Here is a 12,278-nt window from a genome sequence, read left to right as displayed (position 1 = left end):
TTCCTCAAGAATAATTGAGAACGGTTACAAATTACTATACTGCTGGAACCTTATGCTGGTCAGAATGTCCAAAATGTTTTCGAGCGTGTCTGACAGGTGTTGGCGGCAGTGTGGGGAGCTAGGCCATTTCTATCATATATGGTGGGAATGCCCTAAAGTGGTTGACTAATGGCAAATGGTTTGGGATTTTATCTTTGAGGTTCTGGGATGCAAAATTGAACATAATCCAAGATTATTCTTACTTTTTATAGATCTTTTCACAGTCAATGAGCGGTTTTGTTGACTGACTCAGTTTATAATTGTGGCGAAAAACTGGGGTTTCCCTTAAACTAAATGTTCAACTCAGACTTGCTGCTTTATACACTATATATAGACTGACTGCCTTAATTCATGATTCTCTCCCCTGTTTTTATAAGATATGGGGCCCATACATTAGATGGCCAGAGGATCAGAGTTTGTGATGATATACTTCAGGAAGACCAAGAAAGGACAGGTAAATTACACATACATAGTTTAGTACTATTTTTATGTATCTTAGCTGAGAAACAGCTTGGGGATTTGGGGGGGAAGTGAGAAGGTAGGGGGCAATTGTACTGTAGGGGATGGGATTTCAAACAAAAAGGCAAAGTCATATATTTCTGTTATCATGTTACACTTCTTTATTTATTATTGTTAGTTTATAATTCGAAGACAAGACATTGCATAGCTAGTTATTATCATTTGCTGTACAGTTGTTTGTTGTGCTCTGACTTTGTTTAATAAACATTAACTTGTAGCAAAAAATTGCATTTACATGTGTAAAAACCTATTTTTAAGCTTGTAAATGCTTTTGAAAATCAGGCCTTATGTTTGTTTCTGAGGCAATGGAGGGTAAAGTTACTTGCCCAGGATCACAAGGTGTGACAATGGAATTTGAACCCTGATTTTCCTGGTTCGTAGTAGTAAGGGTAGTAGCAGTTGCCACTCGGTACAGGCTACCCTTAAGCAGAAATGTAAACTTTATGTTAATAGTAAAGTTACCTCATTTGTTCATTTCTATTCTCTAGCCAGCAGGGTTCCTCTGTAATTGTTCCATGCCCTTTTGAATTCCATTACCATTCTTGTCTTCTTCTGGAAGGTATTCCATGCATCCACCATCCTTTTCGTGAAGAAATATTTTTAAATCCAGTGTTCCACAAACACGCCACTTGTTTATTGTTGTGTCTTCAAACTTTAACTATGGATGTCTCAGGTTCTCTAATATATTCAGTACTTTTACTTTTTGCAGATTCTGGATACAGTTTTTTGTTTTTTTTTATTTCAGTGATTCCCTCTTTGTATGTTGTATATATAATGAGAATTAAATTGTCATGGTCCAACTAGGATAGCTATTTCAGCATTACATTTCCCAACAATAGGACTTTTCCTTCATTAAGATTAGGTCATGCTTGCCCACCTATGTGTGTCAGCTATTTTATAATTTAGCATAGTTCAAGATCACTCATATTTTTTAAAAGGTTCTATGAGCTTTTAAAGTCTCATTTACATGAAGGTTAAAATCTTGTTTTATCACGTAAGAACATAGGAAATGCCATGCTGGGTCAGACCAGGGTCCATCAAGCCTAGCATCCTGTTTCCCAACAGTGGCCAATCCAAATTGCAAGCACCTGGCGGATCTCATAAAGTAACTATTTCCTGTTACTCTCAGAATAGCAATAGCTTTCCTTAGTCTACCTGCTTAATAATGTGTAATGATCTTTTTCTCTAGGAATTGTCCAAACCTCTTTTAAACCATGCTGTACTAATCACCTTAATCATATCCTCTCACAACAGATTCCACAGCTTAATTGTGCCCTGAGTAAAAAAGTACTTTCTATTTGTTTTAAATCTGCCTGTTGCTAGTTTCAGAGAGTATTTCCTTGTTTCAATATTTATTACCATTATTACCAGTTCTACCCCACGGATGATTTTATTAACTTCTAGCATGTCACTTCTCAGCTCTCTCTTTACCAAGCTAAAGTACCCCAGCCTGTTATCATAGGAGAGCTGATCCATTCCTGTTATCATTTTTGTCACCCTACTCTGCACCTTTTCTAGTTCAACTATATATTTTTTGAGATGAGTCAACCAGATCTGCACACCATACTCAAGGAGCAGTCACACCATGGCTTAATACAAAGGTAATATGATATTTTCTGTTTTATTCTCTTTTCCTTTTCATATCATGCCTAACATTCTATTTGCTTTTTTGACCACTGATTTAAGAATTTATGGATCGCTTATCAACATTACTAAGCAATTTACAATAAAAACATTCATAATTCGGTTAAACACATAAATACCTCCTTTTAAAACAACTGTAAGACAAGTAAATATATAAGATCAGTGAAAAAAAAAAGGACATTCCATGTCAAGTGGACCAGTTTAGAAAAAAAATCCATGCTCGACCTCCTTCAAATTGAATACAATTTTTTGTGGATGTTTGTTATGCTCAGGCTTGTGGACCCTTGGCCAACGAGAGGATGGTATACCTTTCAGAGGGTCCATAGGCTCTCTCGTCGGGTGGCGAGGCAGAACAGGAGGCAGGACCAGCTGACCCTTGGTACTGGAGACTGAGGCGAACACGGAGACGATGAAGAGTGGAGATAAGGCGCTGTGTCTTCACCACTGGTGGTCTGCGGTCCCCCCAGGAGGAGCCCATAGGGACCCGACCGCTGGGACTTAGGTGGACCTAGGGAGGTCAGGGTAACGGTGCAAAGGCCAACTGGAACTTTGCCCTGGAAGCCCGCGGTCCCCCCAGGAGGAGCCCGTAGGGACCCGGGCCACTGGGACTTAGGTGGGCCCTTGGAGACGAAGTCTTGAAGGAGACCTAGGTCAAGTGCCAGAGGGTCATCGCTCACCAGTCCGAAGTCGTGTACCAGAGAATCACCGCTCGCCAATCCGAAGTCAGGAACCAGAGAATCACCGTAAGCCAATCTGAAGTCAGGAACCAGAGAATCACCATAAGCCAATCCGAAGTCAGGAACCAGGAACACCAAGACGGAACAGGATCCAAAGCTCAAGGACGCACCGAAGCAAGCAGACTGGACAGCGCTGGAGGACGTTGCCAAGTCACTGGATGAGCAGAGGAAGCTGCCTTTTATACTTCCTCTGCCCTGGCTGATAGAGAACACGTGAGGCCATTTAAAGGGATGGGTCCCTTTAATTCTGTGGAGGGGGCGTGGCCTAGTGCTCAAGCATGGCGGCGGCCATTTTGGATTTCCCCCGCAGAGGGGAGATGCCGCTGGGGGGAAGCAGGATGGCTTCCCCTGCAACAGGCAGCGCCAGAGGCCGCGCGGGCACGATGGCCTGAGTCGGAGCCCTCCCCCGGGGCTCCCATGGCGAGGGAACGCCGCGAATCAGGTAGGGGGCCGCGGTCGTGGGGCGCCACGGCCGCGAAGCACAACAGTACCCCCCTCTTTAGGGCGTCTCACCGGAGGCCTGGGTTTAGCTGGATGGTCCTTGTGGAACTGCTCCAGCAAATTCCGGTCCAGGATGAGCCAGTGGTTCCCAGGAATTCTCCTCGGGGCCGAAGCCTTCCCACGCTATCAGGTATTCCCATTTCTTCCTGTGTTTCCTCACGTCTAGGACCTCTCGGACTTGATAAGTGAGGTCATCTTCAGAGACAACAGGCTGCGGAGTCAGAGGCGTGCTGGAAGGCCATGATAATACCAGAGGCTTCAGTAGGGAGACGTGGAAAGTGTTGTGAATCTTGAGAGACGGGGGGAGACGAAGTTGATACGAGACTGCTCCCACCTGCCTGATGATGGGAAACGGTCCAATGAATCGCAGGGCCAGTCGTGATGATGGCAGCTTCAAGCGATGAACTGCGTGCTCAACCAAACCTTCTGGCCCGGCTTGAGAGGCAGGTAGGGTCTTCGGTGCCGGTCAGCATAACTCTTAGCTGCCTGGCCTGCCCTGACCAGGGCGCGTTGCGTGGATATCCACAGCCGATGCAGCTCATCGGCAGAGAGTTGAGCTGTCGGAGATGCAACCGTGATGGGGACAGGTAGTGGCGGGTGTGGCTGTTTCCCATACACTATCTGAAAGGAGGAGGCCCCCGGAGCGGCAGAGCTTTGAAAATTCAGCGCGAATTCGGCCCAGGGTAATAGGCTAGCCCAGTCATCTTGTTTTTCGTTAACATATAGACGAAGGAATTGCTTCAAGGTTTGGTTGGTTCTCTCTGCGAGACCGTTGGTTTGTGGATGGTAGCCGGATGTATAATCTAGAGTGACATCGAACTTCGGGCAGAGAGCCCTCCAGAATTTGGCCGTAAATTGAGGCCCTCGATCAGACAGGATGCCTTTAGGTAGGCCATGAAGCCTGAAGATGTGCTGGACGAACAGCTGGGCCAGCTGGGGTGCCGATGGCAATCCTGGCAAAGGTACGAAGTGCGCCATCTTGCTAAAATGATCGACTACCACCCAAATTACCGTATTGCCATTGGATAGTGGCAGGTCCACCACGAAGTCCGTTGCCACGTAGCTCCACGGTTCAGAAGGCGCGGGTAATGGTTGAAGTAAGCCTGGGGTGGACCCGAAGATTCTCTTGTGGCGGGCACAGGTCTGGCAGGACTCCACATAGGCTCGGACATCCTTATTTACCTTTGGTCACCAGTAATATCGGCGCAGAGTCTGCAATGTGCGGGATTGCCCTGGGTGGCCGGAACAGCGGGAATCGTGAGCCCATGCCAGCACTTGTTTCCGTAAGCGTGGCGGAACCAGAGTTTTCCCAGGCGGAATGATGGTGGTAGCCGACAGGAGGATGCGGGATGGCTCAATAATGTACTGAGGTTCCTCAGAACCTTCTGTTGAATCAAATTCTCGGGATAGGGCATCAGCCTTGATGTGCTTCCCAGCCGGTCTGTACCGGAGAACGAAATTAAAATGGGTGAAGAACAGGGCCCACCGGGCTTGTCGTGGGTTGAGCCGTTGCGCCCGGTGCAAGTATTCTAAGTTCTTATGGTCCGTGAAGACCGTAAACTGGTGTTGTGCCCCTTCCAGCCATGGGCGCCATTCCTCCAAGGCCACCTTGATGGCCAAGAGCTCCTTGTCGCTGATGGCATAATTCCGCTTGGCAGGCGAGAACTGGCGGGAGAGGAAGGCACACGGATGTAGCTTATGGCCCTCGGAGGCCTGGCTCAGGACGGCCCCTACTCCCTCTGAGGATGCGTCCACCTCTATAAAGAAGGGTCGTTGCGGATCCGGGTGTCGAAGGCATGGTTGCTGCGTGAATGCCTCCTTGAGACGACGAAAGGCGGCCTCTGCTGCCGGAGGCCATTTTTTGGGATCCACGCCTTTCCGGGTCAGAGCTGTCATCGGGGCAACAATTGACGCGTAGTGAGGGATGAAAGAGCGGTAATAGTTGGCAAAGCCTAGAAATCTTTGGAGTGCCTTGAGCCCGGACAGCTGTGGCCATTCCCGAATGGCACTTAGCTTTTGTGGATCCATGCGGAATCCCTAACTGGAGACTGTATATCCCAGGAAGGGAAGAGACTCCTGCTCAAACTGGCACTTTTCGAGCTTTGCATACAGCTTATGTTCTCTGAGGCGTTGTAACACTTGAACGACGTGCTGCCGGTGAGCGGCCAAGGTATCGGAAAAAATCAGGATATCGTCCAAATAGACTACCACGCATTGGTACAGGAGGTCACGGAGTATCTCCTTCATAGTATTCTGAAATACTGCGGGGGCATTACAGAGCCCAAACGGCATCACCAAGTACTCATAGTGGCCGTCACGGGTATTGAAGGCCGTCTTCCATTCGTCGCCTTCCTTAATACGAATGAGGTTGTAGGCCCCTCGGAGATCCAGTTTGGAGAAGATCCTCGCACCTTGTAGCCGGTTGAATAGCTCAGAGATGAGAGGCAGGGGATAACGGTCCTTGATCGTTATGGCATTCAGGCCCCTGTAGTTAATGCAGAGGCGGAGCGTCCCATCCTTCTTTCCGACGAAGAAGAATCCAGCCCCTGCGGGGGACTTTGACTTCCGAATGAAGCCCTTTTTCAGGTTCTCTCTAATATATTCATTCATAGCCTGCGTCTCTGCAGGAGAGAGGGCGTAGGTGCGTCCTCGAGGAGGCTCAGTGCCAGGGAGGAGATTGATGGCGCAATCGAACGGTCGATGAGGTGGAAGTACTTCAGCCTTCTGCTTAGAAAACACATCTGCGTATGAGGCATATGGAGCTGGCAGGCCTAGGAGGCTGATGGCAGCGATCGGGCAGGGCCCTGGAGCCACAGCTTGGAGGCAATTGCCGTGGCAATTCATCCCCCAACGAGCCAGCTGCAAGGTCTTCCAATCGAACTGGGGCTCGTGCTCCTGGAGCCACGGGAGTCCTAGGAGAATGGGATGGATAGAGTACTCCAGGACATAAAATGACATTTGTTCCTGATGCAGGACCCCGGCCCTCAGCTGGACAGGAATAGTGGCGTGCGTCACCCGTTCCGGAAGAGGCTTCCCTTGGATGGAGAAGATGACCAAGGGACGAGACAGCGGAACTTGAGAAATCTTTAAATGTTCTACCAGGCCTTTCATGATAAAATTCCCGCCGGCGCCGGAGTCCACCAAGGCCAGCGTGTGGAACTCTCCATCCGCTGCGGTTAATGCCACTGGCAGGGTTAGTGGAGGTGCAGGAGTGGTACGGCCCAGGAAGAGACCTCCTTCAGGTCCTAGGCCCGAGAGTTTCCCGCACACGTCGGGCAGGCAGCAATCCGATGGCCCGCTGCACCGCAGTAAAAACAGAGCCCCTCCCTCATTCGCCCTCAACGCTCTTGTGGAGAGACTCTCCCACGACCCAACTCCATGGGTTCCCTGGCGGGGGCTTGGAGGTCGGTTGAAGCGCTCCTAGGGGAGGGTGAGGACCTTCTCGCTGTCTTTACCTCTGGAAGGCGAAACCGCATGCGACGGTCCATGCGGTTGGCTAATTCTATCAGGCCATTGAGGTCGTCCGGCAATTCCTTCGCGGTTAATTCATTTTGTAGGCGTGAGGATAGCTCTTCCAAGAAGATCTCATGGAGGCAATCTTCTCTCCAATTTAATTCTGCAGCTAGAGTGCGGAATTCGGTTGCGTAGTCGGCCACTGTCCAAGTTCCCTGTCGCAACCGGAGCAATTCCGAAACAGCCGTGGGTTTACGAATCGGCTCATCAAAAACCTGTCAGAAAGCGGATAGGAACTGGCTCAAGTTTTCGAAGACAGGGTCTCTTTTCTCCCACAGATGAGAGGCCCAGATCAGAGGCTTCCCGTCGAGCAGCGACATGATGTAACTGGTTTTGGCCAGGTCGCTGGGAAACTGTGCGGGCAGCAATGAAAAATGGACCTGGCACTGGCTGAGGAATCCTCGACACAACTTCGCATTTCTGGCGTATCGAGAGGGAGCTGGGAGTTGAGTGGGAATTCCTTGCCCCAGGTCGCTCCCATAGGCCTGGATGGCATATGGCTGAGTAGGGCGGCCTCCTTGAGCCCCAGGCGGAGACGGCAGGGTAGGGTTCATGGGCCCTAATGCCTCGAGGCGTTGGGTCAGGCCCTGCACTGCTGAGACCAAGGCATCGAGGGTCTGTTGCTGATCCTTTAGGCGAATCAGGTAGGGGGCGCGGTCATGGGGCGCCACGGCCGCGGAGCACAACACCTTTGAGAAACACTGCAGAGTGAGAGTCGGTGGTATGTATCTGGAATATGCGTTCAAATGTTTTTTGAATGCATGAGTAAAAAATTTGTAAAATATTAGTTAAAAAAAATTTTTTTTGTTAAAATTTGTTGAAATAATTTTTTATGTAAAATTGTTAATTATTATAGATGAAACCTGTATGGGAATACTATTGAAAACGAATATGTTGGAGGTCTATGATCAGCAGAAAAAATCCTCAATGCTCTCCTGAAGAAGCCTGTAAAAAGGCGAAACATGTTGAAAGGATGAAGAGGATATAAAAAGATCGGGAAGATGAAGAAAATATGAGAAAAATATAATTGTTGATACAAAGTGATCATGTGTCAGTTAATGAGAAAATCTTTTCTGCTTGTGAAAAATTTGTTTTGAAATTATAAGAATATTTGAAAGAATTTAATATACAAGATAAGAGGTTGGGGTAACAAGGTTTTTTAGTGGATATGTATGTGAAGGGAAGTGTGAATGGTATGAATGTATTGTTGGGATTTTTAGGTTGGTATTCCTTGGGTTTGTGTTTTGAAAAATTTTTAGATAAAAGTGTTTGGGAAATATTTTCTCTACAGTATGGTGAAAGCATTCATAATCAGCATAATCAGAATGTAGTAAGCATTATTTCATTTTTTTACTTGCTGATTAAGAGCATTCCAAAGAGTCGGTCCTTGTACATAGAATAGGCGGTCTCTTGTTTCATGTGAATGCACCAGTTTAAATAATGGAATGTCCAACAGCATTTGTGATGTGGAGCTCAATATTTGTACAGGGCAATAACATTTTAAGTCTGCATTCACACTATGTGGATTGATGCCTCTGATTCTTTTATAGATCTCATCAGTATCTTGAATTTCACATGCCAAATTACCGGTAGCTAATGATGTTTTATTAACTGGCTATGTATAACACATACCCTGTCTATTCACCATCTACAGTCTCTTTACAGCTCAGCAACCCTGGGATCGCAGTTCCAGTATCTGAGAGACTTCAGCCCTGCCGGGCATATCTGCTCACTACTGCCACCTTTGGTGGTTATACTGCTTATCTAATAAAGAGCTATCTGTGTCTGTCTCCATACTCCAGCCTAGCCGGTGGTCCCTCTCAGGACTCCCTCCTGAGGGCGCTGTCATCTGCCATTGGCCCAAGGATTCACCTATTTACTTTCTGTCCAGCTGAGCACCATCTCCAGTACTCCACTGGTACAGATTGCCAACTCTGCAGTCTACATTAACATTGCCATTCCTTAGCAGACCCATAGGAGGCAGTTCACTACAGATTGCTATTCCTCCCTTAGGGGAGGGAATTCCATCAGACTGCTATTCGCATCTGCTCGCTCCTCCCATCCGCATCGCAGACCCTGCAACAGATTGCTAACCGCTAGCAGTATTACAACAGATTGCTGGCTCCTCCCCTTGAGGGAGTGTCCAGCAGCAGGATCCTATCCGATTGCTCTCTCTAGCAGCCGATCCCACAACAGATTGCCAACGCCTCCCTTTACAGGAGCATCCAGCAGCAGTTCGCTAACAGATTGCTAACTTGAGCAGCAGATCCCTAACACTGTCATTGCGATATAATTTGTACCTCGGTATAGCACTGTCCCATTGGTTGTCCTCCTTCCACCATGTCTCTGAGATGCCAATTAAGTCTATGTCATCATTCACTGCTAAACATTCTAATTCTCCCATCAGACTTCTGGCATTAGCATACAAACATTTCAAAGTTTGGTTTTTGTTTGTATTTCATTCTGCTTTTTAATTGATAGTGATGTTAGAATTTTTTAGCTCAGGTGAGTTTTTAGTTATAGGCACTTGGACTACTTTTCTTATTATTGGAACCTCACTGTCAGGATGCCCTAATTCTAATGTATCATTAGTATCCTTTGAAGATACCTCTCTCCGAACCATGCACTGCTGAGTGACTGTCGGCTTTTCCCTTTGTTCTAGTTTAAAAGCTGCTATATCTCCTTCACATAAGTTTAGTACCCCTTGGGGAACTTAGATGGGGAAATTGACAGAACAGATAGCCCCAACAAAGAACATCCCTTATGCTCTTTAAGTTACAGCCTATGCAACAAAAAGTTTAGCTTATACTTTCCTTTCCTGTATTTAGAAAAATGCAGCTGTATTGGTGACAGCATACCTTTTAACACCCCACTGTTATGGTTGAGCGATGTTTGGGTGGACCCATGAGGAGCCATAGTACTAGGCTAGACTCAGAACGCACAAACACAGTTAGTTCTTTATTATACAGCTTGAAGAGTACCACCAGAGGTGGCAGTAGTGAGGCAGTCTGGTAGTTGCAGTCTCAGGGACCTTGACAGAGGGAGCCCTTCTCACCCTGTTGGTATTTGATGGTTCCGAAGAGGTTTCCCAGCAAGGAAGTACTGTGGATGAGATATACTGAGAGTTAAGAGTACTCACTAGATGTTTGCTGTAGGTATGCGATTCCACCAGGTTGTAGAAGAAAGTACAGGCACTGAGGCAGGGAGCGCAGGCCCTCGAGGAGCGAGTACCTGTTCCCTGTAAGGCACCAAAATAAAGCAGAGGGCCCCCAAGGAGCGGGTACCCAGGTTAGCAGTTACCCCGAAGGGCAGAGAGAGAGCTTCCAGCAGCAGCACAGAAGTGGCAGAGTATTGTAGACAGGAACGGATCCGAGTCCTTACAAGTCCGTACAAGTCCTTGCTAACTCAACAAGCTAGCAAATTAACAAAGGTTATATACCTGTATGGCGTGACATCAGCAAGGGGGAACGCCCCTGAGGTTCGCGTCAAGGTTGGAATAAAGACAAGGGTGACACGCGCGCACCCTTGTAGGTGCCTGGGAGGTGCATGGCGGGAGGCTGCACAATAGCCATTCCGGGGATGCCGGAGAGGTCGGCTTGTAGACGTGGTGGTAGCCATCTTTCCTAGATAAGCGGGAGGAGCCGTGAATAAGGTGAGGCAAATGGGGCGAAGCCGTCTAGCACCGATAAACGCAACACCCACAAATAGCACAGAATGCTTTCCCATGCAAAATAAATTCCTCTGAGTACCAGCATACAAATAGTCTAGGCTATCTTTCTAACTGTATGTGCAGAACAGCCAGTCCTGGAATGTTTCCAGAGCTGTCCCAGAGACCTGAACCCCCGTTAAAACCGGGTTTGCTGAGGTGCACCTGGAATTTTAAAACTTGCCCCTTTTTCTGGCACGAAACCGGAAGTGGTTGGCCATGCACTTCCAGTCATGGCCCAGTATGCTCACCCACGTCGGGGCCTTTTCCAAGGCTCTCAGCACTGAAAACTACCTCCCTTGGGCTGTGGCAGCATTCTCATGGCTGCTGCTATAGAAATCAAAGTGATTCGCAACAGACCGGCCCAGCCATTGTCTCACCTCCTCTGTCAATCACCACTGTGGCCCGAGTCATCACCCGCTGCTGGCTCTCTCCTTCTTCAGTCATGGGGCAGGGAGCAATCACAGCTGTTTAAAATGGCTGATGGCTGCCTACTGAGCTGTGGGAAAGCTAGGAAAACCATTCCTGAAGCAAACCTTGCCCTGCCACAACTCTGTCCTCCTAGCAGTCCATTGGCTGATTTCTCAACATCCCAGCACAGGCACGGGATGCCCCAGGATCCCAACCCCATTCTCATCAGCCTCCAGAAACCAGGTCAGCTCCCCAGGGAATAGATTTGTTCTCCAAGTCCCTCTTGCATACTCATCTCCCCAGGAGGGACACGTACAAAGGAGTAAATGTTTTGGGTAAGATGTGATATATTACAAGTAGTCATGCTCAAAATTGGGCCGTTGGGATATAACTTTAACATTTAGAAAAGGAATAACTGGACATTTGGAATTCAGTGTTTGATCTTTAACTGGTGCTATCTACTATGTTACTGTTGTTGTTATGGTTGTGGACCCTTGGGCCGGTTGAGACAGAGGATGGTGCGCTGTGGAGGACCACAGCAAGCGTCCCAACCGGGAGGCGGCTCAGAGGACTCAGGGAAGGCTTCGGCACTGGGACAAGATGGAGTCCTATGTGACCAAGGACTCGGCAAGGCTGAGAGGACGGACGACGTTGGGCCCTGATGACTGAAGAGTCTTCACCCTGGAAGCCGGTACTCCCCCAGGAGAAGCCCGTAGGAGTCCGGCCGCTGGGACTTTTGGAGATTCACCCTGGAAGCCGGAGCCCCCCCAGGAGGCGCCCGTAGGGGCCCGGCCGCTGGGACTTAGGTGAATTTTCTGGGCCAGCAAAGACCAGGAAGGAAGCCGAGTCAGAATCCGGGAGTCAGAGGAGGAACCAAGTCAGGGATGAGGTAGAAGACTGAGTCGTGGACGGAGCCGGGTCGGAGCCAGAGGTCAAAGCGAGCCAAGCCAGGGACAGAAGCTGAAGGAGAAGTCGTGGACGAAGCCGGGTTGGAACCAGAGGTCAGAAGCAGATACCAGAGCCAAGGGACGAAGACGGAAAACAAGTCAGGAGTGAAGCCGGGTCGGGAACGGAGAGCAATCCAGAAGAACGCAGCAACTAGCAATCAGGAAACCTGAGGAACCTCGTTGCAAGGCATTCGAGTGATCTAGCTGCAGGGTACTTATACCCTAAGGGCGTCTGACGTCATCTACTGCCAAACTGAGGGT

The 12,278-nt window shown here is 48.5% G+C and overlaps 1 long non-coding RNA gene across 1 annotated transcript; it reads left to right on the top strand.

Moving 5' to 3' along the window:
* Positions 1-415: 415 nt before the first annotated feature.
* LOC115080563 lies at positions 416-7,997 on the top strand. Its single transcript, XR_003853595.1, has 3 exons — positions 416-493; positions 2,077-2,159; positions 7,810-7,997. It is a non-coding gene; the product is annotated as an uncharacterized LOC115080563 (long non-coding RNA).
* The last annotated feature ends 4,281 nt before the right edge of the window (positions 7,998-12,278 follow it).

This window comes from Rhinatrema bivittatum, chromosome 1 (genome assembly GCF_901001135.1).
Source record: "Rhinatrema bivittatum chromosome 1, aRhiBiv1.1, whole genome shotgun sequence".
NCBI lineage: Eukaryota > Metazoa > Chordata > Amphibia > Gymnophiona > Rhinatrematidae > Rhinatrema > Rhinatrema bivittatum.
Note: the sequence above shows the minus strand (reverse complement) of the source record. Positions and strands in the feature narration are given on the sequence as shown.